Source organism: Lissotriton vulgaris, chromosome 3_1 (genome assembly GCF_964263255.1).
Source record: "Lissotriton vulgaris chromosome 3_1, aLisVul1.2, whole genome shotgun sequence".
NCBI classification, from domain to species: Eukaryota; Metazoa; Chordata; class Amphibia; order Caudata; family Salamandridae; genus Lissotriton; species Lissotriton vulgaris.
The window spans coordinates 1240442699-1240470299 of record NC_141689.1 but is presented as its reverse complement, the minus strand read 5'-3'; positions in this window follow the sequence as shown (position 1 = coordinate 1240470299).

The following is a 27601-nucleotide window of genomic DNA, read 5'->3' as shown; positions in this document are numbered from 1 at the left end:
CGACAGAGGGATTTCTGGAGTACATGGGTACAACCAGGGTAATTGCAGGAGTGAATCAGTACTGTGTAGGTAGTTAGAAATCTGCATGGGAAGTGCACAGGAGGTTGTAGCAGTGTATGTGTTAGTGCCTGAGTCATTCCATGAGTGCATGGGTACTGACTGGAAGATTAGAGTACTGGAAGGAGAGTGCATGGTGAATTTATAAGTGCTTGGGTTTTGGTGGATTATTTGGATAAGTACATGGTGCAGCCTGGGTGATTGGAGGAGTGCATGGGTAGTGACAGGGCGATGGCTGGACTGCATTGGTACTGCTCAGGGTATTGTAGCAGTGCATGAGTTAGTGCATGGGTCATTTCATGAGTGCATGGGTAGTGACTGGATGATTAGAGCGCTGCAAGGAAAGTGCATGGTGAAATTATAAGTGCTTAGGTTTTGGCGGAGTGATTGAATAAGTACACACATGTCGCACCAGGCCCGCCCCCTCCCTTCACCACTGTGCAAATGCGCCCCCTGGTGGGTTTTAAGTTGGAGGATTAGTTCCCCTTGAATCCTGAGGGTCCCTGGGGGACAACTAGCCCACCAGCTACCTCCAGTAAGCGCCACGAAGCTGTGTTGCAGAAGGATATAAAAAGGGGCGTGGCCTCTGAACACCTCTCTGCAACGCAGTTCCTGGCGCATAGTGGAGGTACCTGGTGGGCTAGTTCACCTCCGGGAACCCTCGGGATTGAAGGGGACTTAATGCCCCAATTTACAATGTGCCAGGGGTTGGGTTTGCACACTTGCTATGTCAGGCCCGCCCCCTCCCTGCAGCACTGTGCAAATGCACCCCCTGGCTCGTTGTAAATTGGGGGATTAATTCCCCTTGAGTCCAGAGGAACCCTGAGGGCCAACTAGCCCACTGGGTACCTCCCATAAGCACCACAGAGCTGTGTTGCAGAGATGTATAAAAAGGGGCGTGGCCTCTGAACTCCTCTCTGCAACACAGCTCCCTGGGGCATACTCGAGGTACCTGATGGGCTAGTTGGCCCCCAGGGACCCTCAGTATTCAAGGGAAATTAATTCCTCAATTTCTAACGCGCCAGGGGGCGCGTTTGCTTAGTGCTGCAGGGAGGGGGCAGGCCTAACCACGATGCCAGCTTTTTAAAAAAAAACGAATTATTTTATAAGTGGGGCTGTGTGGCCCCCCCTTCTTTTACATTAATTGTGGCCCTGGGGACCCCTTTCCTCAGGGCCTGCTCTTTTTTTCTTTATAAAAAAAATGGGAAGGGGGCCATGCGGCCCCCCTCCCGAGGCAAATTTCGGCCCCGGGGACCCCATCCCACGGGGCATGGCCATCCTTGTTTTTAAATTATTTTTGGGAGGAGGGGCCACATGTCCTCCCTCCCGAGGCCATTTTTGGCCCCCGGGGTCCCCATCCCTGGGTGCATGACCAGTATTCTTTTCTTTTTTTATATATTTGGGAGGCCGCGTGGCCCCCCTCCTTAGGCCGGGAACCCCATCCACCGAACCCTGTATGCCCCCCTCCCGGGCCACTTCTGGCCCCGGGGTCCACAACCCCCGGGCTGGACCTATTAGTTAAGGACCGTGGGGGGGACCCCAATTCCCCCATGGTCTCGCTGGCTCCCCGCCTCCTGCGGGAGCTGGCATTGCTTTTCCACAAGGGGAGCTCCTGACATGCAGCTCCCCTTATGAAAAAGCAATTGTGCTTTGCTTCATTGAAGCTAAAGCAGGTTTCCCTGCTCTTGCTTCAATAAAGCAAACCAGAGTTTGCAATGACAGGGCGGGAGCCGTGCGGTTCCTGCCCTGTCATTTCAAACAGCAGTGTCTAAGGGGTGGGCACCCCGGGACACTGCAGGAGCCGGCCCTGGGAGGTGGTGGTCCCTAGGGCCATCAAAGGCTCCAGGAGTGTGGCAGCGCAGCCCCCCTCCAATTGTTTCAAAGCCCCGGGGAGGTGGTGGTCCCTAGTCCCAGGGGCCGCTACGGACCACCATATCTGAACATTAACTGCCCCGGAGGTGGCGGTCACCGGAGCTTGGTGGGGGCCTTGGAGCCCCCAAAATCAGCCAATTTGTTTTTTTTTTTAATTGGGGGGAGCCCTGGGGGTCCTTGTTGGACCCCCTGAGAAGGCATAGGGGGTCAGGGTGTTTCTACCCTGCCCACTTTTCTTTTTTTTCACCTTTCCTTTACTGTTTTCTTGTGACTCGGTTCTACCGCGTAACAAGATGGCTGTGAACACTTCCTGGTTTGGAGTGTTGACAGCCAATTAGAATAAAGCTTGTGGCCGGGAGGGTTCGCGAATCCACCGCAGCCCTAGATATCGAAACTTTTTTTTTTATTTCTCAGCAACTACTGAACGGATTTACACCATTTAAAAAAAGGTCGCTTTCTGAACCAAGCACTACCTTTTTGCCAAATCTGGGGTAATTCCGTTCAGTAGTTATGGCTGTAGCCTTGCCTAAAGTTTCCTATGGGAAATTGATTTTTTGACTCTTATTTTTTTAATTTCTCAGCAACTACTGAACAGATTTACACCATTTAAAGACAAGCATTTGCAATGCAATATCAATCAATCAATCAATCAAAGACATTTGTAAGGCGCACTACTTACCCAGAGGGTCTCAAGGCGCTTGGGGGGGGGGGGGGGGGGGGGTGCTGCTACTGCTCGAACAGCCAGGTCTTGAGCTTCTTCCTGAAGGAGAGGTGGTCTTGGGTCAGGCGCAGGTCGGGAGGGAGGGAGTTCCAGGTCTTGGCGGCCAGGTAGGAGAAGGACCTTCCTCCTGTTGTCGCTCTTCGGATGCGGGGGACGGCGGCGAGGGCATGGTTGGTCGATCGGAGGTGGCGTTTGGGAGCGTAGAAGTTGAGGCGGTTGTTGAGGTAGCTCGGGCCTTGGTCGTGTAGGGCTTTGTGTGCGTGGGTGAGGAGACGGAAGGTGATTCTCTTGTTGACGGAGAGCCAGTGCAGGTCTCGCATTAGGAAAGTTTGAGCTATTGGTTTTGTAAATGACACATTTTTTATTTATGTGTTGTTTTTGAAAATAGCAAAATTAATAGCTTTGTCATTTACAATGCCGATAGTTTTAACTTTCGCAAATGTGACACCGATAGCATTTGTAATGCAATATGTGTTGTATTTACGTGACTTAGATGTATTGATATTACAAATAACAATGGCTTTTTTTATTTTTTATAATTAATACTTAAATAAAAGCTATTGTAATTTATAATGGCAATAGATTAAACTTTTGTAAATAACTTTTGTGAAGATTATGTTCAGTGTATTTTATTGTGACGAAAATACAAGAACAGAAGTGAAATATTAACATCTTTTTGTGCAATTTGTAATAAAGCTTGAAACATTGAGAGAACATATTTGAACCAGTTGTTGTTGAATGGTTGCACAGATAGATGCTGTGGTGGCGCTGAGTGATGTTGTGGTGCCCTTGAGTGATGCTGTGGTGGTGATGAGTGATGCTGCGGTGATGCGATAGATAGATAGAGCGAGGGCGATAGATAGATAGAGGGAGGGAGGGCGATAAATAGATAGAGTGAGGGCAATAGATAAATAGAGTGAGGGCGATAGATAGATGAGTGAGGGCGATATATAGATAGACAGATAGATAGACTGGGGCGATCGATAGATAGATAGATATATAGAGTGATTGCGATAGATAGACAGATAGATAGAGTGAGGGCGATAGATATATAGATAGATAGATAGAGTGAGGGCAATAGATAGAGTGAGGGCAATAGATAGATAGAGTGAGCGCAATAGATTATAGAGTGTGGGCAAATATAGAGTGAGGGTGATAGATCGAGTGAGGGATTTAGATCGAGTGAGGGCGATAGATAGAGTGAGGGCGATAGATAGATAGATAGATAGATAGATAGATAGATAGATAGATAGATAGATAGATAGATAGATATAGATAGATAGATAGATAGATAGATAGAGTGAGGGTGATAGACAGAGTGAGGGCGACAGATAAAGTGAGGGCGTCAGATAGATAGAGTGAGGGCGACAGATAGATAGAGTGAGTGCGACAGAGTGATGATGATAGATAGATAGAGTGAGGGCGATAGATAGATAGAGTGAGGGCGAAGGAAAGATAGAGTGAGGTGGCCTAGTGGTGAACGTGGTGGTGGCCGTGGTGGTGGTGGTGGATGTGGTGGTGGTGGATGTGGTGGTGGTGGACGTGGTGGTGGTGGAGGTGGGTGTGGTGGTGGTGGTGGTGGATGTGTAAATGTAAATGTATTTGAGCTTATATAGCGCACAGCTACCCGCAGTGGGTGTCCCGGCGCTTGCTTAGGGAACCCGTCCTGGTATTCCCCTGTGAGATAACCCCGGCAGGGTATCCACAAGGTGAAAGCCAGGCATCCCGCCGCGAGGGGCCGTTGTGGAGATTAAGCAAGCTATTGCCCAGAGTCGCAGAGTGTGAGCCCGTGAGTTGAGAAGGCACTGGAGCGAGAATTATCGAGTCCGTGGAATTTTTAGCCCAAGACCCGCCAAGGCAGGGAATTGAACCCTGGTCCAGGGCCGATCTCAACTTCCGGGTCTGCCGCCTCTAACCCCTGAGCCACACTTCTCCACCATGTGGTAGTGGTGGAGAACGTGGTGGTGGTGGACATGGTGGTGGTGGACGTAGTGGTGGTGGACGTAGTGGTGGTGGATGTGGTGGTGGTGGACGTGGTGGTGGTTGTGGAGGTGGTGGTGGAGGTGGTGGTGGGTGTGGTGGTGGATGTGGTGGTGTTGGTGGTTGACACAGTGGTGGTGGACAGGGTGGTGGTGGATGCAGTGGTGGTGGATGTGGTGGTGGTGGACGTGGTGGTGATGGACGTGGTGGTGGTGGACATGGTGGACGTGGTGGTGGGTGTGGTGGTGGTGGACGTGGTGGATGTTGTGGTGGTGGACTTGGTGGTGGTGGACGTGGTGGTGGATGTAGTGGACGTGATGGTGGATGTAGTGGTGGATGTCGTGGTGGACATGGTGGTGGAATTGGTGGTGGACTTGGTAGTGGACTTGGTGGTAGACTTGGTGGTGGACGTGGTGGTGGACATGGTGGTGGTAGTGGATGTGGTGGTGGTGGAGGTAGCCATGGTGGTGGACGTGGTAGTGGCCTCGTGGTGGATGTGGTGGTTGCCGTGGTGGTGGTGGTGGACATGGTGGTGGTTAACGTGGTGGTGGATATGGTGGACATAGTGGTAGTGGTGGTGGATTTGGTGGTGGATGTGGTGGTGGACATGGTGGTGGTAGTGGATGTGGTGGTGGTGGATGCGGTGGTGGTGGAGGACGTGGTGGTGGTGGACATGGTGGTGGTTGACATAGTGGTGGTGGATGTGGTGGTGGTAGATGTGGTGATGGTTTTGGAGGTGGTGGTGGAGGTGGTGGTGGGTGTGGTGGTGGACGTGGTGGTGTTGGACATAGTGGTGGTGGTGGACACAGTGGTGGTGGATGCTGTGGTGGTGGACGTGGTGGTGGTGGACATGGTGGATGTTGTGGTGGTGGATGTGGTGGGGGTGGTGGATGTGGTGGTGGTGGACATGGTGGTGGTGATGGACATAGTGGACATAGTGGTAGATGTAGTGGTGGATGTGGTGGTGGACTTGGTTGTGGGCTTGGTGGTGGACTTGGTGGTGGACTTGGTGGTGGACATGGTGGTGGTAGTGGATGTGGTGGTGGTGGAGGTAGACATGGTGGTGGACGTGGTAGTGGCCTCGTGGTGGACGTGGTGGTGGCCGTGGTGGTGGACATGGTGGTGGTGAATGTGGTGGTGGAAGTGGTGGACATAGTGGTAGTGGTGGTGGATTTGGTGGTGGACGTGGTGGTGGTGTAGGTGGATGTGGAGGACGTGGTGGTGGTGGTGGACATGGTGGAGGTGGATGTGGTGGTGTTGGTGGTGGACATGGTGGTGGTGGTGGAAGTGGTGGTGCTGGACGCGGTGGTGGTGGAGGACGTGGTGGTGGTGGACATGGTGGTGGTGGACGTAGTGGTGGTGGATGTGGTGGTGCTGGACGTGGTGATGGTTTTGGAGGTGGTGGTGGGTGTGGTGGTGGACGTGGTGGTGTTGGACATGGTGGTGGTGGTGGACGCAGTGGTGGTGGATGCTGTGGTGGTGGACATGCTGGTGGTGGTGGTGGTGGTGGACATGGTGGTGGTGGACGTAGTGGTGGTGGACATGGTGGATGTTGTGGTGGTGGATGTGGTGGTGGATGTGGTGGTGGTGGTGGACGTGGTGGTGGTGTACATGGTGGTGGTGATGGACATAGTGGTAGATGCAGTGGTGGGTGTGGTGGTGGACTTGGTGGTGGGCTTGGTGGTGGACTTGGTGGTGGACTTGGTGGTGGACTTGGTGGTGGACGTGGTGATGGCCGTGGATGTGGTAGAGGTAGACGTGGTAGTGGCCTTGTGGTGGATGTGGTGGTGGCCGTGGTGGTGGTGGTGGACATGGTGGTGGTGGACGTGGTGGTGGATGTGGTAGACATGGTGGTGGCAGACCTGGTGGTAGTGGTGGTGGACGTGGTGGTGGTGTAGGTGGATGTGGTGGACGTGGTGGTGGTGGACGTGGTGGTGGTGGATGTGGTGGTGGTGGACGTGGTGTTGGTGGATGTGGTAGTGTGTGGCTGTGTGTGGTTGTGTGTGAGTGTGGTTGTGTGTGTGATGTTGTGTGTGTGGTTGTGTGTGTGGCTGTGTGTGTGTGGTTGTGTGTGTGTGTGTGTGGTTGTGTGTGTGTTGTGTGTTGTGTGTTTATGTGTTGGTCGTGAGGAAAGGCTAGGCAGGGAAGGGTGTTGCTACAGAGGAGGAGGGCTGCGTGGGAGGGGTTAGTGAGGGCTGCTTGGGAGGGGGTGGAGGAGCATTTGTAAGGCTTATTGAGCATGGTGGAGGTGGATGTGGTGGTGTTGGTGGTGGACATGGTGGTGGTGGTGGTGAATGTGGTGGTGGTGGATGCGGTGGTGGTGGAGGACGTGGTGGTGGTGGACATGGTGGAGGTTGACATAGTTGTGGTGGATGTGGTGGTGGTAGATGTGGTGATGGTTTTGGAGGTGGTGGTGGAGGTGGTGGTGGGTGTGGTGGTGGACGTGGTGGTGTTGGACATAGTGGTGGTGGTGGACACAGTGGTGGTGGATGCTGTGGTGGTGGACGTGGTGGTGGTGGACATGGTGGATGTTGTGGTGGTGGATGTGGTGGGGGTGGTGGATGTGGTGGTGGTGGACATGGTGGTGGTGATGGACATAGTGGACATAGTGGTAGATGTAGTGGTGGGTGTGGTGGTGGACGTGGTGGTGTTGGACATGGTGGTGGTGGTGGACGCAGTGGTGGTGGATGCTGTGGTGGTGGACATGCTGGTGGTGGTGGTGGTGGTGGACATGGTGGTGGTGGACGTAGTGGTGGTGGACATGGTGGATGTTGTGGTGGTGGATGTGGTGGTGGATGTGGTGGTGGTGGTGGACGTGGTGGTGGTGTACATGGTGGTGGTGATGGACATAGTGGTAGATGCAGTGGTGGGTGTGGTGGTGGACTTGGTGGTGGGCTTGGTGGTGGACTTGGTGGTGGACTTGGTGGTGGACTTGGTGGTGGACGTGGTGATGGCCGTGGATGTGGTAGAGGTAGACGTGGTAGTGGCCTTGTGGTGGATGTGGTGGTGGCCGTGGTGGTGGTGGTGGACATGGTGGTGGTGGACGTGGTGGTGGATGTGGTAGACATGGTGGTGGCAGACCTGGTGGTAGTGGTGGTGGACGTGGTGGTGGTGTAGGTGGATGTGGTGGACGTGGTGGTGGTGGACGTGGTGGTGGTGGATGTGGTGGTGGTGGACGTGGTGTTGGTGGATGTGGTAGTGTGTGGCTGTGTGTGGTTGTGTGTGAGTGTGGTTGTGTGTGTGATGTTGTGTGTGTGGTTGTGTGTGTGGCTGTGTGTGTGTGGTTGTGTGTGTGTGTGTGTGGTTGTGTGTGTGTTGTGTGTTGTGTGTTTATGTGTTGGTCGTGAGGAAAGGCTAGGCAGGGAAGGGTGTTGCTACAGAGGAGGAGGGCTGCATGGGAGGGGTTAGTGAGGGCTGCTTGGGAGGGGGTGGAGGAGCATTTGTAAGGCTTATTGAGCATGGTGGAGGTGGATGTGGTGGTGTTGGTGGTGGACATGGTGGTGGTGGTGGTGAATGTGGTGGTGGTGGATGCGGTGGTGGTGGAGGACGTGGTGGTGGTGGACATGGTGGAGGTTGACATAGTTGTGGTGGATGTGGTGGTGGTAGATGTGGTGATGGTTTTGGAGGTGGTGGTGGAGGTGGTGGTGGGTGTGGTGGTGGACGTGGTGGTGTTGGACATAGTGGTGGTGGTGGACACAGTGGTGGTGGATGCTGTGGTGGTGGACGTGGTGGTGGTGGACATGGTGGATGTTGTGGTGGTGGATGTGGTGGGGGTGGTGGATGTGGTGGTGGTGGACATGGTGGTGGTGATGGACATAGTGGACATAGTGGTAGATGTAGTGGTGGATGTGGTGGTGGACTTGGTTGTGGGCTTGGTGGTGGACTTGGTGGTGGACTTGGTGGTGGACATGGTGGTGGTAGTGGATGTGGTGGTGGTGGAGGTAGACATGGTGGTGGACGTGGTAGTGGCCTCGTGGTGGACGTGGTGGTGGCCGTAGTGGTGGACATGGTGGTGGTGAATGTGGTGGTGGATGTGGTGGACATAGTGGTAGTGGTGGTGGATTTGGTGGTGGACGTGGTGGTGGTGTAGGTGGATGTGGAGGACGTGGTGGTGGTGGTGGACATGGTGGAGGTGGATGTGGTGGTGTTGGTGGTGGACATGGTGGTGGTGGTGGAAGTGGTGGTGCTGGACGCGGTGGTGGTGGAGGACGTGGTGGTGGTGGACATGGTGGTGGTGGACGTAGTGGTGGTGGATGTGGTGGTGCTGGACGTGGTGATGGTTTTGGAGGTGGTGGTGGGTGTGGTGGTGGACGTGGTGGTGTTGGACATGGTGGTGGTGGTGGACGCAGTGGTGGTGGATGCTGTGGTGGTGGACATGCTGGTGGTGGTGGTGGTGGTGGACATGGTGGTGGTGGACGTAGTGGTGGTGGACATGGTGGATGTTGTGGTGGTGGATGTGGTGGTGGATGTGGTGGTGGTGGTGGACGTGGTGGTGGTGTACATGGTGGTGGTGATGGACATAGTGGTAGATGCAGTGGTGGGTGTGGTGGTGGACTTGGTGGTGGGCTTGGTGGTGGACTTGGTGGTGGACTTGGTGGTGGACTTGGTGGTGGACGTGGTGATGGCCGTGGATGTGGTAGAGGTAGACGTGGTAGTGGCCTTGTGGTGGATGTGGTGGTGGCCGTGGTGGTGGTGGTGGACATGGTGGTGGTGGACGTGGTGGTGGATGTGGTAGACATGGTGGTGGCAGACCTGGTGGTAGTGGTGGTGGACGTGGTGGTGGTGTAGGTGGATGTGGTGGACGTGGTGGTGGTGGACGTGGTGGTGGTGGATGTGGTGGTGGTGGACGTGGTGTTGGTGGATGTGGTAGTGTGTGGCTGTGTGTGGTTGTGTGTGAGTGTGGTTGTGTGTGTGATGTTGTGTGTGTGGTTGTGTGTGTGGCTGTGTGTGTGTGGTTGTGTGTGTGTGTGTGTGGTTGTGTGTGTGTTGTGTGTTTATGTGTTGGTCGTGAGGAAAGGCTAGGCAGGGAAGGGTGTTGCTACAGAGGAGGAGGGCTGCGTGGGAGGGGTTAGTGAGGGCTGCTTGGGAGGGGGTGGAGGAGCATGCTGTAAGGCTTATTGAGCCATGAAAGAAAGGAACAAGCAGTTTAATGACCCATGACTGAGGAGACAGATGGCGGCTGCTGCGCGTGCCCGCTCGCGTGAACGCAAGGCTGAAGCCAGCCTGTAGCACTTTGAAAACTGACCTACTAAATGTCTCTCTGAGCAGCGCATTCGCTGTCTCAACAAGACCTAAAACGCAATGGTGGGTTTTAAAGGTTAAAAGTTAGTTATCTGGACCATTGGTCAACCGACAGTCCCAAACTCATGTTTACATAGTCCATGTGGCAGCTTTACAAATGTCTGTTATGGTAAGTGCCCTGTTTGCAGGAGGAGTGTGGCTTAGGACGGGAAAGGTTTTTTTTCTTTATATTACAGGTTTGGATGCATTTAAACAATCCACCATCTCTGCCACAGAAATTGGATGACCTTTAGGAGACTGAGAAGGTAAAGAAAAGACAGAGCATGCGAATATAGCGGCTCGAAAGGAAAGGGGCCCCTTAGGCCTGATGAGGACAATATTGGAGGTACCATTGGAGGAATGGCACATAAAAACCATAATGCATACCTAATAATAGTGGCTAGGTGTAGCCGAATTGATGTGGAGGGCAGTCCTAATTTTCGTAAATGTACATGGTTAAAGATATGGTCTTGAACCGTAGGCATAAGAGGGTTTATGTGGTTTGGAGTATAATTGTGTACGGAATATTGCCAATTCGCAGTATATATATATGAATGTCTCTAAGTTTGTCCATGCATTCTTGAGGTACATCAAGAGAACCAAACCCAAGGACCACATGAGCCAAATCACCAGTTGAGCCGCTTGGAGCCTGGGTGTCTGACTTTGCTGTTTTTTGTGTGAAGACTCGGCCTGTTGGGAAGCTTCCTGTGAGAGGCAATGGACATCTCCTGCATTGCTGAGAGCCATGGTGTTCTGTCCCACATTGGAGCCAACTGGTTGAGTGTAAGGGATGTTTGCCTCAGCTTCCTGACCACATAATGTATCACTGGGAGAGGATGAAAAGTGCACACAAAGATTCCTGACCATATCATCCACAGAGCACTGCCCATGGACTGCGGGTGTGGAAACCGCGTGGTGAAGGTTGGGGATTTTGTATTTTTGTTTATGTGATGAAAAGTTCTATGCTTAGGGTGTCAAATCTCTGAAAGTAAGGGTGTAGGACTTGTGGGTGAAATTCCTATTTGTGGGCTTGTTGCTGCGTACTGCTGAGCAGGTCTGCCATGTCAATGTCTACTCCCAGAAGACTCTTTGGTTGGAGATGTACTGGAGGTGGATGTCCCAGCGCCAGATTCTCTGTGCTAGGACCGACAGCTGAGGGGAATGTGTGCCTAGTTGCTTTTGTAGGTAGATGGCAGTCATGTTGTCTGGGCGCACAATAACTACTTTGCCTCAAATCTGTTGAAGAAAGGGTTTAAAGGCTAGATAAATGGCTAACAGTTCCAAGTGGTTGATGTGGAGACCTCGATGTTGAGTTGGCTACAGACCTTGGACTGCCATGTTGTTGAAATGTCCTCCATGGCTGGCTTGAGATACATCTGTGGTGATTGTCACCTGTGGAACTAGGCCTGCAAAAGGCCTGCCCTGCTTCAGATTGTTGCTGTTTCACCACTACAGAGCGTGATGGGTACTCGTCTCTATCAACACTAGATGTTCTAACTAACCCTCCGCTTGTGACCACTGGCTTGATGGGCACTCCTAAAACAGGCACATGTGGAGGCGATTGTGGGGCGCTATGGAAATGCATAAATCTATTCACAGGAGGCGCATTATCGTGCAACCTGGACTTGGAAGGAGCGGCTGAAAAAGTGTCGTGGTTTTCAGACAAGGTCCGGGCTAGACTGAGATGGATGAAACGTCCTTGTTCTTCCTTCTGGCTCTGAAATGCCAGAGCCGATGATCTCAGGTCTGGGTTGGTGGGCCTGATGGCCAGTTGAATAACCAGATTCTCTCTAGGCGTCAAGCGTGTCCACCGTACTGAAAATATCAGAAATTTCCGAAGAGGACTTTTACATTCTGCAGTGGGCCCTACGTCTGTCTAATCTCAGATTCAGAGTTTGCTTGCTTCTGAAAGCAGAGCAAGAATAGCATCAGCTCTTGTTGTGCTCCAGCGAGATGCCCAAGTTACAGACTGCGGGGAGATCCGCCCAGGGGGTATTTGGAATAGCATTGCGGGTTATCTTCTGAAGGGTGTCCGTTTCATTACCTTATGCACGTCCACATTCTCCAAAGCTAGTCAGGAGAGCGCACTGCCTGAGGGGCAGTGTGGCTCAGTTGCTGGCCGACAATGAACTTTAGGTGTGGAGTGGGCATCATAAAAATATGAAGTGGCATCAAAAAGTTTTCTTGGTGATGGAAGGAAGGCAACAGGCTGTCGTGTTCTGACCCCAGGAAACACGCAGGTCACAGCTAGGCAATTCAAGTATGTTTTATTCTCATTGCAGAGTACAATGCTTCCCGACCTCTCACCTCGAGGTCTGCTCCCAGAATGTCCTCATGTCCCCTCCCCTGACCAGATGTGGTGTCCGGTGTCCCCTTGTCCCCTGACCCTGTGCCCCAGGGTCCTAGTGCAATTGTCCAAGGCACGACATCTCCCCCCTTGTTGTGAACAAAACATTTTTTTTTCTTTTGGATTGCTGTTTGATGATGGTGTGAGAGAGAGAGAGATAGAGAGAGAGATCTTTACACCTCTGACCTGTCATTGTCCACGGCTTCTGTCCTCTTACATCACCTCAATTAATCTTTTTGTCTTTTTGCATTCTCTTCTTGGTCGCTGCTCTCGGAGGTCAGTGGGTGATTCTGCTTGTGGTCTGTCCTCCTCCAGCTCTTGCTTTGGCATCTCTTCTTCTTTTGTTTTCAGTTCCCTGAAGTGCGAGCTGTTCCGAGTGATGTGATACTGGCCGGCTGACGCTGTGATCATTGGCCCCTTTACTTCCGTCACCGTCAAGGGGTCTCTTGAGAAGGCGCTGTCCGATTTCTTCACTTGTCTCTGTTTCACTAGCACGGTGTCTCCTTCTTTTATTTTTGTGTTTGTTGCATGTCTTCTCTGGTCAGCATAGGCCTTCCTCTTAGCTTTCTGATCCTTGTCTCTTGCGGCGATATCCTTTTGTTCTGTCTTCTCCACCTCCTTTATTTGTGGCAGTCTAGTTCTGCTTGAACGTCTTAGTACCAGTTCTGCAGGGCACTTTCCCGTGGAGCTGTGAGGGGTGTTGCCATAGTCCCTTAGTACCTGACATAAGGCCTGACCAGTTGATTTTGTGTTAGTTTCGCCCTCTGTATCGCCTTCTTGATGGTTCCCATGAACCGTTCTGCCATGCCATTTGCCTGTGGCCACAGCGGTGTTATTCTTCTGTGGTTAATTCCCAGGTATGCCATGAATCTTTTGAATTCCTCACCTGAGGAGGGCAGGCCATTGTCTGTTTTTAGTGTCTGGGGTGAGCCCCATGCTGCGAATACATCATCTAGCACTGTCAGCATTGCGTTGGCCGATGTGGACGCTATCGGTCTCACTATTGGGAACCTTGAGTATTCATCTATGATTACCAGCAGGTAACTTCCTGTTTCCAAGGGGCCATAAAAATCTGCTGCCAGCTCTGTCCACACCGCCTTTGGTAGTTGGGACATTTGCAGCGGTTCCGGCTTTGATGAGGGCCCTGTTATTTGACAAATGTGACAGTGCGTCACCATTTCTTCCACCATGTTGTCTAATCCCGGAAACCACACTTTTTCCCCCAACATTTTTTTGGTTGCTACAATTCCTCTGTGTGATTCATGCCCCAGTTCTACTGTTCTTTTTCTCAGTGTCCGAGGCATTACTATCCGAGTGCCTCTCATTATTATCCCATTTCCGCACTCCGAGAGTTCCTCACTTATCCTTTTGAACGCTAGCAGTTCTTCTTTCTCTACCCCTCTTTCCACACTACTGTTGCTGTTCACGTGCCTCCATCTTTGCTGTTTGGTGATTTTCATTATCTCCTGCATGGTGTGGTCTTGTTTTGTTTCGTATTCCAGTTCTTCCAATGTTATTGTTGTCTGTGTACTGAGTTTCAATGCAAAATTGAGGTATTCCTCTGCCATCGTTGTTGCTTGCGATGCTTGTGGCAGAGGGTGCCGCGACACATAGTCAGCTGGGTTGTGTTCCTTTCCTGGCTTGTGAATAATCTTAAAGTTGTAGTCCATGAGCCTGATTTCCTATCTCTCTATCCTTGGCGGTATCTTTGCGTTCGGATTGCCATATATTGTTGTGAGTGCCTGATGGTCTGTTATAATTGTAAAAGGTTTCCCGTAGATGAACATGTGGTAATGTTCGCAGGCCCACACTACTGCCAAACTCTCCTTTTCCAGTTGAGAGTATCCTTTCTCAACCTCCGACAAGCTCTTGCTTCCGTACGCCACTATGTGTCTTGGGGAGTCTCTCCCTGGTTGATGCTGTGCCAATATTGCTCCTAGTCCCACTGGACTTGCGTCTACTGTTAATTCTGTGCATAGTCTTGGGTCAAAATAGGCTAGGTGATCCACTGCTGTTACGGCCTTTCTTATTTCTTCAAACGCTTTGCTTCATTCATCGGTCAATGAGAAGCTTTGTCCCTGCTTTGTCAGCTCTCTTAACGGTGCACTTACAGTGGCAAAGTCTTTGATATACCTTGCGCAGTAGCTTGCTAGACCAAGGAATGACCTTACTTCCGCTACATCCGTTGGTTTCCTTGCCTTTTCCAATGTTTCCACCTTGCTATGATCCGGCCGCATTCCTTTTTTTGAGAAAATATGGCCGAAGAAAACCAGTTTGTTTCTCCCTAGTTCGCATTTGTCTTCATTCAGTGTCAAGCCGGCCTGTTCAAGGTGGGAGCACACGTCTCTTAAGGCCTTGTCATGCTCCTCGTCCGACTTGCCAAATACTAGAATGTCATCGCTATAATTTAAGCTGTTCTTTATTGGCCTTGTTATTTGTCTTATCATTTCTTGAAATATCTCTGCAGCCGATGAGATCCCAAAGCTCAGGTGTTTGTATCTAAACAGACCTAGGTGGGTGGAGAATGTTGTGATGTACCTAGATTAAGGATCCAGTTCTAGTTGGTGGTATACTTTGCACAAGTCCAGTTTGGAAAAACGCCTTATGCCTGTGAGACAACTGATCATGTCATCCAAGCTTGGTCTAGGGTGTCGTTCACATTCAATGGCCTTGTTTGGTATCCTCATGTCTACAAATATTCTTATTTTGGACGTGTCTTTCTTTGGGACAGCCACAAAGGGAAACACCCAAGTAGTCGGTCCTTCCGCTGGCTCTATTATGTCCTGTTTTAGTAGTGCTTCAAGCTCCTCTTCTACCTGTGGCTGCAGGTGAATTGGCACTCTTCTGTGGTGTTGTGCGATTGGCCTTACTGTCTCGTCAATGTGCAACGTAATTTGTCGTCCTTTCAGCTTTCCTAGTCCTTGTAGTAACTTGGGGTATTCTGTCAGAATGTTTTTCCTTTCTGACATGTTGTATGTCATTGCCATGAGACCCATCACTTGAGCCGTGACATTGCTCAGCAGGCATGGCGCCGGGATGTCTCCTTTCAGTACGTGTATCTCTTCGGTTGTCCTTTGATCCATGTACGTCAGTTCTTCTTTGAATTTTCCCATGTTTATTACTGGTCTTTTGGACCCCCACGTGAATACTTTGACCCGAGATGGTCTTAGAATCGGCTTTATCTTCATTCTTTCATATTCAGAGACGCACATAATGTTGCATGTCGCACCACTGTCCAGGACAAATTCTGCTTCGTGTGGCCCCACCTTTACGTTCACCGACTCTGTTTCCTTTATTTTCTTTTTCCCTATCAGGCATATTCTTGCTTCATTTTCTTCTTCACTTTCCTCTTCCGTTTCTGACTCTATGGTGACATCTGTCATGAGATATAATCATTCTGTTTTTTCTACTTCTTCCTCTTCTTCCGACTCTACTGATGAGCTTTTTGCCCCTGTCTCGACATGCCTGATGTGTCTGCTTGTTGGCATTCGTGCTCTTCCTGTCCTTCGTCGGTCGTTTCTGAACTGCATCCCTTGACATAGTGGTTTCTTCCATTGCATTTTCTGCAGGTCTGACCAAATGCCGGACATGGGCCTCTGTGTGGGAACTCAAGTCCCCACCTGTAGCATGTTCCTTCCGGCTGTTTCTTCGCCGTCTGTTCACTCTTTTCTTTTCTCCAGCCCCCTGAGTGGTTGTTGTTCGTCATTCGTTGAATCTGTTCTCCACCTCTTGCTTTACCTCGTTCCATTTCTTTTGCATGCGCTGTCGCTCTTGCTTCAGCCCTTCCTAGCGCCAGGATGTTTTCCAATGAGATCGGTTCTTTTAGGATCCTTGTGCAGAATTCGATGTCGCGACAGCCTTCGATGATGCGCAATCTTATTGCCTGTTCGTTGTCGAACTTGTTAAATTCGCAATGAGTTACCAGTTTCCGCAACCTTGTTGCAAAGTCATCCATACATTCTTCTGCTTGTTGGAATGCGATCATAAAGCTGTATCGTTCGAAATCAACATTTCTCTGGGGATCAAATTTGTCCGTTAAGCATTTCTTTAGTTTGTCATAGGTGGCAATCTCTTCTTTTGGCAGTGTCACCAGTAGGTCCTCCACTTCATCTCCTACTAGGTTCAGAAATAAACCTTTCATCTTTGCTGTTGTTACATCAGTTGCTTCCACATAGTTTTCAAATCGTCTGACCCACTCTTCCCATCTTATTCCTGTTTGTGGTTCAGATAGACTGAATGGTAGTGGCCTCCTATATTGCGCACTTGGTTTTGGGTCTGCCATTCTTGCCTCCTTTCCTTTGTTTGTCTTTCTTCCTTATTATTTCTTTATGTTTTCTTTTATTTGCCACTTATTTGTCTTTACTGGTGTTTGTTTGTGCCTTTTCTTTATTCTTCTTATCTGTCCTTTCTTTTTGTTCCTTTTTCTTCTTTATTTGCCCCCTTTTCTTTCATGCACCTTCTTTTCTTTCACTTGTTTGCCTTTCTGTGTCTTTATTTGTGCTTTTTTTTCTTTAATCTGCACTGTTTAGTGTATCCTCGCGCTTTGCCTGACTCTAAAATGGCCACCGCGCTGTTCCTTATTGGTCAATTTGCCTGACCCCAAAATGGCCGCCAGGATTCTCGCACGATTTCGTAGCCAATCCGGACGCTGCCTGACTCCAAAATGGCCGCCTGTGTATTCTTCGCTCTGATTGGCTCTTGCGCCTGACCCCAAAATGGCAGCCAATTTCTTCCGACTTCGCGCTTGAACACAGCTTCTTACCGGCACTCGCGTACTTCTTTCTGCAGCGATCGGGGTGGGCTCCCACGTCGCTGTGTTTCTTTCTTTGGCAATTCTTTCCTCATGGGCAGGACGCGATCCAGGGTGGGCTCCTGGTCAAAATTGCGAATATTTGTCGATCGTCAGTGGGCACACACACGATGGAAGCATCCCATCCTTCGTCGCCAGATGTCGTGTTCAGACCCCAGGAAACACGCAGAACACAGCTGGGCAATTCAAGTATGTTTTATTCTCATTGCAGAGTACAATGCTTCCCCGACCTCTCACCTCGAGGTCTGCTCCCAGAATGTCCTCATGTCCCCTCCCCTGACCGGATGTGGTGTCCGGTGTCCCCTCGTCCCCTGATCCTGTGCCCCAGAGTCCTAGTGCCATTGTCCAAGGCACGACACAGGCGCTACGGACATAACAGGAAAAGTCATTCTCGTTGTGACTAGGAGCAACCCCGATACACGTCCGTGCACATTCCTAGAGTTGTCATCACCAAGTTTCTGTGACCTGAAAGACTTCTTGAAAAAAAGAAATTGTAACATTTCAAGCCCAATACTAGATGGTGAGAGTATGCAAGAAAATGTACCTACAGCCCCACATGATACAAACACATACATATGTGGTGTTTATGTATATCGACATACATACATCTACATATATATATACACACACACACAGAAAGATAAAACATAACGGGTAACTGTGTTATATGATCCAATATTCCCATCAAGGGGTTAAACTACGAGTGTGAAGGCAGCGAGGTTTGTAAATTTAACCAGAACCAGGAGATGGCAACAAAGAACCATATTACAACATAACCAGTGATTTAGGTTTATTTCTGGGTAGTTAGCTGCACTTTGAAGAGGACAGCCCTTTCACACGAATATCTAAACATTTCAATTCCGATCAGTGCCCATTTTCAGCTGCATCTTGCAGAGAACTTCAACAACCGTTCACTTCTGCAACAAGACTGCGATTGTTAAACCAAGATTTTTTTCTTCTAAAATGACACACTCTTAACAAAGTAATTCAGTGCAATTCTCTTTGTATTAAATAACCAAACTAGCTTAGTGTTTTACTTACTGTTCAATAAGCATTTCCCTATTTTAAGGGAAAAAAAATCTTCATGCTAACTTTCCCGAAATAAATATGTAATATAAATAAGTGCACAACAGACAACCTTGCGATTTAAGTTTCTGGTGAAACTTACAAACCTCTATCTTTGGCCTGGTGGTTTAGGATGCTACCAAATCATTTATTTGCAATATAGGGCCATACTACACTCTTAAACATAGTGACAAAATTAAACTCCATTCCTTAAAACTCGGCTAAATAAAATCACAAAATCTCTAATTCTTTACCATCAATAAATGCTATTAAAATCACTCCATTTAAAAATATTTTTAACACTATGCAAATCTCTACCGTTTCCACTGGAACACAAGATATGCAGTACTTTAAGTTCAAACTAATGGAAAAAAGCAAAAATTCCTTACCACCAAAATTATTGTAAAAAATAAAAACATGCATTCGGTAATGTCACTCTGCAGCTTATAACATGTACACGGTGTGTTGCTTTACCAGGTATATCTGGTAAATCAAGGTATGCCCACTGCTGGACAGACACTAACGTCCTAAAACCATGAAATATGAGCTTATTCGAATTGCAATTTGACACACTGATCTTTCTAGCGAGTGCCTTCCATGGACAAGAAAGAGAATCATTGAAACAATAGAAGTGCGCCGCAAACTTGCAGCACCGTTTCAATTCTTTTACAACTCTGAAACGTAAATGTTGCACGTTTATTTACTGAAAGCTAGGCTCACAAATGACTTTCTCCATCTTTCAGTACCGCAATAGGAGGGGTGTGGAGGGGTCAGGGAAGCCACAGGTGGCCTGGGGCGGGAGAAGTCAACGTGGGTGTTTTGGTAAGCAATAGAGGCGCCCGAGAAGGGAATAGAAAAAATAAACAAACTAAAGCCAGGGTGCAAGAAGCAATGGATGGGGTGAGAGGAAGTGAACAGCGAGGGGGGTCAGGTATTTGAAGGGAGCGTCGGCACGCAAAGGAGAACAAGGAAACAAATGCACTTACATGGAGTGCTAAAAGATAAAGAAACAAGCTCTTGGCATTGCTGTGGCGGGGGAGCGCATTCCTTTGAAGTCTGATGCGGGGGAGCGGATTCCTTTGAAGTCTGATGCCGAGGCTCAGACAAATGGTGTGCGATGTGCGATGTGGCTGGCGATGTGCACGGGCCTGGCTCACATGAACTGCACCCAATCCGCAGTTTGGGTAGACTTTTGAAAGCCTTATTATAATCTCCACAAACAAGCACTGCTAAAGCAATACTGTAGTCGAGACCTAAAAAGGTCGCTTTCTGAACCAAGCTCTACCTTTTTGTCAAATTGTGGGTAATTCCGTTCAGCAGTTCAGGCTGTAGCCCGTTTCAAAATTTTCTTTGGAAAATAACATGGGAAAAACACGTTTTGGGACCACTCTTTTTCCTCAGCCCCCGCTTGACGAATCACCCCCAAACTTTCAGGATAGGAGCTGACCTGGATAGATTCTTTTTTTAAATTTTTTTTAAACCTTTATTTTCGAATGCACAATACACAGCGTCTGCCTACAACCCAGTCGGGCCGGCCGCTATGACAATCAACAGGATACCAGGCCACAGTGCGCTGCGGAAAGGCCATAAATCACATCTTTACGGTGCAGTGGCATCAAACATCATAGGGAGGATCACGTAGGTTTCATTTTATAATTTTGATGAAATTGAAACAAGCAACACAAACACTCACATGATAAGAACAGTATCTGGGGCAGGGGAGAGGGGGAAGGGGGAAATCAATCTCTAAGGATAAAGGCAATGTTCTAAGGGGCGGGGGTACGGTGAAAAGAAACATTAAAAAAGCATAGTGGTAAGTCTGTAGGAACGTCAACTACGGGGACGAGGGAATATCAGCAGCAAAATCAAGTGGGGGGTACAGATGTCTCCACGATATTCATTCCACTGTGACCAAATCCTACCCCACTTCCTGGGACAGCCACGAGCCTCATATACCGTCTTTTCCCGAAACATGCACCAGTCCATGTTTTCTTTCCAAGCACTTATTCCAGGTGGTCTGTGGGAGCCCCAAAGTTGCGCAATGTCCCTCTTAGCAACCATGTTGCCCAGAGTGATCCAAAAGGTCTGAGCGGCAGTACAATCCGTAGGTTCCCACACATTAAGCAGGCAGCGCCTCGCCTCAGGGAGGAGAGAGACTCCGGTGACTCGCCCCATTACAGCATGCACTCTGGACCAGAAAGCGGAGATCAACGGACATTCACATATAATATGGAGAAAGGTGCCATCCATACCACAGCCACGCTTACACAACCCATCAGCAGAAAACCCCATTCGAACCAGACGCGTGCCAGTCATGTAAACTCGGTGGAGGATCTTCAGTTGCACAAAACGAAGGCGGGCCGGAATAGCCACCTCCCGGGGGGAGGAAATCGCCATCTGCCAATCCTCGTCATCCAGTTCGAGGCCATCCGCTGTCCAAGAGGCCCTAAGTCGCACCAGAAGGTCAGCCCTGGTATTAATAAGCTTTTTATAAATTAGAGAAATCGTACTGTCCGGCACATGGCCGTCCAGAATCCGATCCTCATGCGGGGATGACTGGGGGATTTCCGTCCCTGGGGGGAACACGGAAAGCAGGGCATGTCGCACCTGAAGATAGCGAAAATATTCCCTGTCATCCAGTTGATATTCCACCTTCAGGGCCTCGAAGGACTTAATTATGCCTCTGGCCCAAGGATCCTCCACCCTGCTAATACCAATCATTTCCCATCTGTCAAACCCTTTCGTACGCCACAGGCCACCCAAATGCTCTGAGTCATATAACGGAGTCATGCGCGTCAATCTATCACTCCAACCCGTGGCCACAGTAGCATCTTTCCATGCACGCACGGCACGTTTCGTAGGTCCAGTCAAAAGTCGGAATGGCGCTTTCGAGTATAAGGCCCTATTAAAGTTGCCGCCCGGCAATAGAAATTTATCCATAGCGAAGGCGGGAGTGGGCCCCGGGGAATAGGTCACGTGGTTAATCGCACCAAGCTGTGAGGCCCAATAGTAGCGCCTGATGTCCGGGAGGGCGATGCCTCCATCATACCAAGGGAGCGTGAGTTTAGGCAAGGAGATGCGAGCCCGTCCGTCCCAAATTAACTGCCTCTGAAGACCCTCCACCTCGCGAAAGTAACGAGAAGGAACAGGATCAAAAAAATTTTGCAGGGCATACAAAAATCTAGGAAGGGACATCATTTTAAAAAGTGCTGCGCGTCCCAATGGGGACAGAGGCAGGCCACGCCACCTCCGCACATCCTCTTTAAGGCGACGAAGAGGAGCATGGAGATTTCGGTCATACCGCACAGAGTAGTCCATAGATATGAAAATCCCCAAATACCGAAACCCAGTCTCCGCCACTTGAATCGGGAATCTACGAGGTAGCGTAGGCAGTTCCCCCGCTAGAACATGCACGCACGATTTGGACCAGTTAATAACGAGTCCCGAGTTCTTCCCAAAAGAGGAAAGAACATCAAAGAGCACGTTGAGGGATTTCTGAGGCGAGGTAAAATAGAGCAGAATATCGTCTGCGTAAAGAGAGACGCGATCCTCAAAATCCGGTGCCCACCGGATCCCCTTAATCGAGGGCTCCCAACGAAGCCACGCCGCCAGTGGTTCCAATGCCAAAGCAAAGAGAAGTGGAGAGAGCGGGCAACCCTGTTGAGTGCCACGCCCCAGTGTAAACGATCCAGAAACTCTACCATTAACTACAACCTGTGCCAACGGCTGTTCATACAGAAGCCGCACCCACACAAGAAAGTTAGGGCCAAAACCAAACTTCGAAAGGGCCTCCAGAAATATGGCCACTCAATGGTGTCAAAAGCCATCGTGGCATCCAGGGAGGCCAAGACAGCGGATTCAGTAAGGGTCCCAGCTCTCGCGAGAACGCTGTGGAGTCTACGGAGATTGAGCGCCGTATTCCGATGAGGAATGAAACCGGACTGATCCAGATGGATCAAGACACAGATTACTGTCAACAAGCGATTAGCAAGGACCTTAGCCAGGATCTTAGGTTCAGCATTAAGCAACGAGATAGGGCGGTAGGAAGTGCACCGATCTCGAGGCTTGCCGTCCTTGTAAATGACTACTATAGTTGCCAAACGCTGGTCGGAAGGGAGGAGGCCTGTCTCAAATGCATCAACGAACATAGTACGCAAATGGGTCGCCATTTTATCTGGTTGCAATTTGTAGAGCTCGATAGATAAACCGTTGGGCCCCATAGCCTTACCCGATCGCAAGGACCGAATGGCAATGGCAATCTCGTCCACCGTAATAGGCGCATCTAGAGCAGAGCTATCCTCCTCCGACACACAAGGCAGCGCGATATCGCGCAAAAGCAAGCGGGAGTCGGCTTCATCCCAATCACTCACAAACCGGTATACTGTTTGGAAATGATCAACAAAACATTCGACAATCTCACCCGGATCAGTCACGCACACTCCAGATTCACGGGTTATTACGGGTACCACACGATTCAGTCGCTCAGATCTATCCAACCACGCCAACAGCTTACTAGTCTTATCACCCACATCATAGAGCCGGCCCAGCTGATTCATACGCATCACTTTAGCAGCGTCAGTCACCAGGGCCCTATAGTCTGCCTGTTTCAGCGCTAAGGAATGCAAAATTGCAGGGGTATCATCACCACCCAGGTCACTTTCAAGCGAGGCAATTTCTGCCTCAAGAGCTAACAGAGTTTCTCTCCTGGCCTTCTTATCGGAAGCAATAAAGGACAGCGAGGAACCCCGTATAACGGTCTTGAAAACCTCCCACAGGGTAGTAGGGGAAGAGACGGATCCCTCATTCTCGTCAAAATAACGATCAATGGCCTTAACCAGGTCTGAGCGAAGCTTAGGAGTCCTAAAGTGCCAGGGATGAAGAGGGGGGATCCTACCCCCAAGGAGGCCTCCCACCGAAACCTCAAGTAGCAGGGGGGAATGGTCGGAAATACCCCTGGGAAGATGTCGGACCCCACGCACCAAGGAGGTATTAGCAGTTAACATCAGGAAGTAATCAATCCTCAAAAGGCTGCCATGTGCACCAGAGTGGAAGGTATACTGGGTTTGCGTAGGGTGCAACATCTGCCAGACATCCACTAACCCAAAAGTCTCAATCAGTTCAGGCAACCACAGCTGGGATGACGGCAAAACCCTGGGGGGTAGTCGGTCACATTCACCCGAAACCACTGAGTTAAAATCCCCACCCATTATAAGGACACCATCTGGAAGCCCTAAGAGAGTCCTACCAAGATCAGCATAAGTGGTAGCCTGGAGTCCCGGAGGAACATAAACAGCAACAATTACAATCAGCGTCCCCTCCCATCTCCCCAAAACTGCAGCATAGCGTCCCCGATCGTCCAGGGAAACTTCATCTATCTCAAGGGGCAAGGAGGATTTGACCATTATACCAACCCCCCGGGAGCCGGATGTGAAACCAGCATGGGCCACCAGTCGGTAGCCTCGCCGATCCAGGGCTTTACAAGCGTTCCCTATCAAGTGGGTCTCCTGCAGCAGAACTATATCTGGGGAATGGCGTCTAATAAATTGAAGCACAATACCACGCTTAATCCTGTCTCCCAGACCATTAACGTTCCAAGACATCACTTTCATATCACCCCCCCATCCCCGCAGAACCCCCAAACCACCCTCTCCAGGAACCCCAGAACTAAGGATGCAAGCAAATAAGAAATTACCACGTGAGAAAACATATACAAAACATAAAGAACAACCAGAACCCCCCCCACCCCCGACCAAGAACCCGTTACAACACCCCCCACCCTGCACCCCTGCTGACATAGAAGCCACCCCAAACTGCAGTGTGCCTGTGGCCCCTTCATCAAACTCTACACAAAGAACCCCTGAGGAGGAAGGGAGAGACAATCCCATCCCGCACCACCCCCAGGCCTAATAATGAGGACACATAGACAGTGCTCTGTAAATAACTGCGACCCAGAGTCGGACCTCAGAAACCAGAATGTCACTCCTGTGCCGTTGCACCTCCGTCCGCGCCTCCAGGGCCTCCACCTCCGGTGTCCTCCTTGGGCAATGAGTCCAACCAGTCGCCAACACTGTCCGGTCGATCAAAAAAGAAAGTACGTTCTCTATACTCGATGCGAAGGCAAGCAGGAAACAGCATCGCGTACTTAAGTCCCAAGTCCCGTAATCGACGTTTCACTCCCTGGAATCCCAATCGTTGCCGCTGCACTTGAGGAGTGAAGTCAGGGTAGATAGAAATGGAGCTGTTCTCAAATTTCAGAGGGCCATGTCTGCGAGAGGCCTGAAGAATGGCGTCCCTATCCTGAAAGTGGAATAGTCTAGCAATGATAGGCCTCGGGGGAGCCCCCGGTTTGGTCTTTCCACCCGGGAGGCGGTACGCACGCTCGACCGCAAAGAACTTACTCAGGCCTGCGGGAGCTAGTTGAGTCACAATTAATTCTTCGACCAACAGATCGATTGATGCAGCACCACTGTCCTCCGGTACCCCAACCAGGCGAATGTTGTTCCATCGGGCCCTGTTATCATATTCCTCCATGCGTCTGGCCAGTAGATCATGTGATGACCGCAGATTACCGATCTCCGATTGTGCATCCGCCATGTCGGTAACAAGACTGGTGGCTTTAAGGTCCAATGCTTTGACCCTTTCATTGGTCTTAGCCAAGTCAGCTCTAATAAGGGTTACATCAACCGCCACAGTGTCGATCTTGGACACGATGGCTTCATACTGTTGTCCCATGTCCGTCTTGATCCCGGCAATGGCGGCCATGAGATCTTGGAGGGACACCTCCGATGTCGCCGCCAGGTCCGTCCTCGGGTCTTCAAGACTACGGCCAGCAGCACTGGGAGAGCCTCTCGGTTGTGTGTAGCGGTCTATAACGTTAGACTGGACCGATCCCCCACGGGTAGGCATTTTTTTTCTGCGCTTCTCCGTCTCGAGTTTAGTCGCCATATTGGATTCAGCACCCCGAAGGGTCTTCCTGGATCTAGTAAAAATGGCAGCGATCCGTTGGTCTCCAGAACAGCACCTCTTCTAAGAATCCCAGCCTTCTGGCCCAGGGCTGCGGGCAGAGAGCAAAGTTGGCCAGATCACCGCAGCCAGGAATGAGAAGTGCTTCCTAGGGAACCAGCTCGGAGGTAGAAGGAAAACCGAAAGTGAAAGTGACAATGTCACCGGTCGAGCAGATGTTAGGCGACTGTTGTTGTTGAATTACGTCTCGGCCATCCAGAGCAGCAGAGACCCCGGTCTCGTCCGGGGCTAGGCCAGAAAAGTAGGACGACGTAGAGACGGTTCCCAAAGTCCGATCTCAGCCCTGAAAAGTGCAGCAGTATCAGCAAGAGTAGAATTTCAGAAGCCCATCAAAATAATCAGGATATCGAAAGGATAAATCAATGAGGGCGGCGCGGGTCTCGGGAGCTCTCTGCTCACGCGACCATCTTGGATGCCCGCGTAGCTCCTCCCCCGATAGATTCTTTTTTGAGAGAATTTTGCGAAACTCTGTAAAAGTCTGTATTAGTCTCTCAGTTGGTGTGTAAGCGGCTGCATGGGTTGGTGAGTAGCTACATGAGTGTCTACATTGGTTATTGATTTGTTGTCTGAGTATCTGTATGGGTGCCTGAGTGTCTGTGTGGGTGGGTGGCAGGGTGTGTGACTGTGCGTAGATGTCTGAGTGGGTGATTCACTGGTTGTATGGATTCAAAAGTCCATCTAGGAATGGCTGTATGGGTGAGTTAGTGTGTGTATGGGTGTCTTGGGGAGTGAATGAATGTCTCAGTGGTATATGTGTAAGTAACTACATATGTTTTAAGGCAGTATATGTGAGTGTTAGAATATACATAAATGACTATACATGAGAGTAAGTTATTTGAAGAGTGTGTGTATAAATGAGTGTCTGCTTGTATCATTGATTGTATAAGACAGTAAGTATGTGTTAGTATTTGCATAAATAACTGATGTGATGTGTGTATAAATAACAGAGTTGGTGTGTATAACTGTATACATGAGTAAATTGGTATGTGATTGATTTTTTGCATGACTGACTTGGTGTGTGAGTAACTCTATGGATGAGTAGTGGAGTGTTACTGTATGTATAGGTGTATGATTGCATATTATAGTACTGTATTGATGAGTAACTGCATGTATAAGTGACTGGATGTGTGTACAGAACTAGGAAATAGTGGGTGGTATGTAGTATCTGGCATTGTTGTGTGTATGTTTTCAAAAATAGTAGTCCGTATTTTAGAGTGCGTGTATCAAACTATATTTTAGGGCATCAGTATATACATCAGATTTTCACGTGGATGATGTCATCAGTGATGTCATTTGAGATGTCATCAATGATGTCATCAGTGATGTCACTGACCATGTCATGAGTGATGTAATATGTGACGTCATCACCAGCGCATTGCGGGCGCCTGAGTTATAGTTAGCTCAACTAACTATAACAAGCTAATTTCTCTGGTTTTATACGAGTCAAATGTTCAACTAACTATAACGTCCCTGAAACCTATGTTTTTTTTGGTGAATTTCTAAGGTTTTTTAAATGCTAATTCCTAACTATAACGTCTGTAAAACCTATGGGTTTTTTTCAGTGAATTTCAAAGGTTTTTTAAATGTTAATTTTTGTATTTAAATGTTTATAAAACCTATATTTTTTCCATTATACTTTTAAATGTTTAGGAACTCTATTTTACTTCTTTTTTTAACCTAAAAAATGATGTAATGTTTTATATATCCCCCAAAAATATGTATCTCTTTTTTTTTTTTAGAAAACTGCACTCCCATACCGGTAGTGTACCAAGCTCCATCACCACGCGAAACCAATCCACCATATTGTTAAACTCGTAAATGATTCGCATTTCGTATCTGACGGGTTCATGACACCACGTCCCGCGGAAAATCATATACGCATGAAGTCGCCCCAGCTACTACTTTGGTATCCGACGGGTACGCAGTACCAAGCCATGCGTTACATCATGTACGTATGGGGTCGCGCCCGCTGCACGTTGCATATGTGACAAGTGCACGCCACCAGGCCCTGTGTTACGTCACAGACGTATGGTGTCACGACGGTTACGCCATGCCCTCTTTTTTTGTCTCAAAAGTATATGTAAATAACTTTAAACAGTATATGACAGCAAGCGATAATCTAAAATATTTTAAACATTTATATATTTCTAACTGTAATAAACTTATATTATGATAAATATATTTTCTCAAAATCACGTCGGGTGCGGCCTCCTTGCACACTCGATGCCCGATTGCCATGTGACTTTAAAAAAGCATTTGATTGCTTCATAACATTTCCCATTGTAACAGTTGGACGACCCCACTCATTTTAGTCATTATCTCTACAGCGTTTGATGAGAGACACCACTTCACCGTAAACAACTTTTTTGAAAAGTTTTTTTCTGTGTACACATATCTTATACTACACACAACATGCAACCATCATCTTGATCAATATTCATGGTCG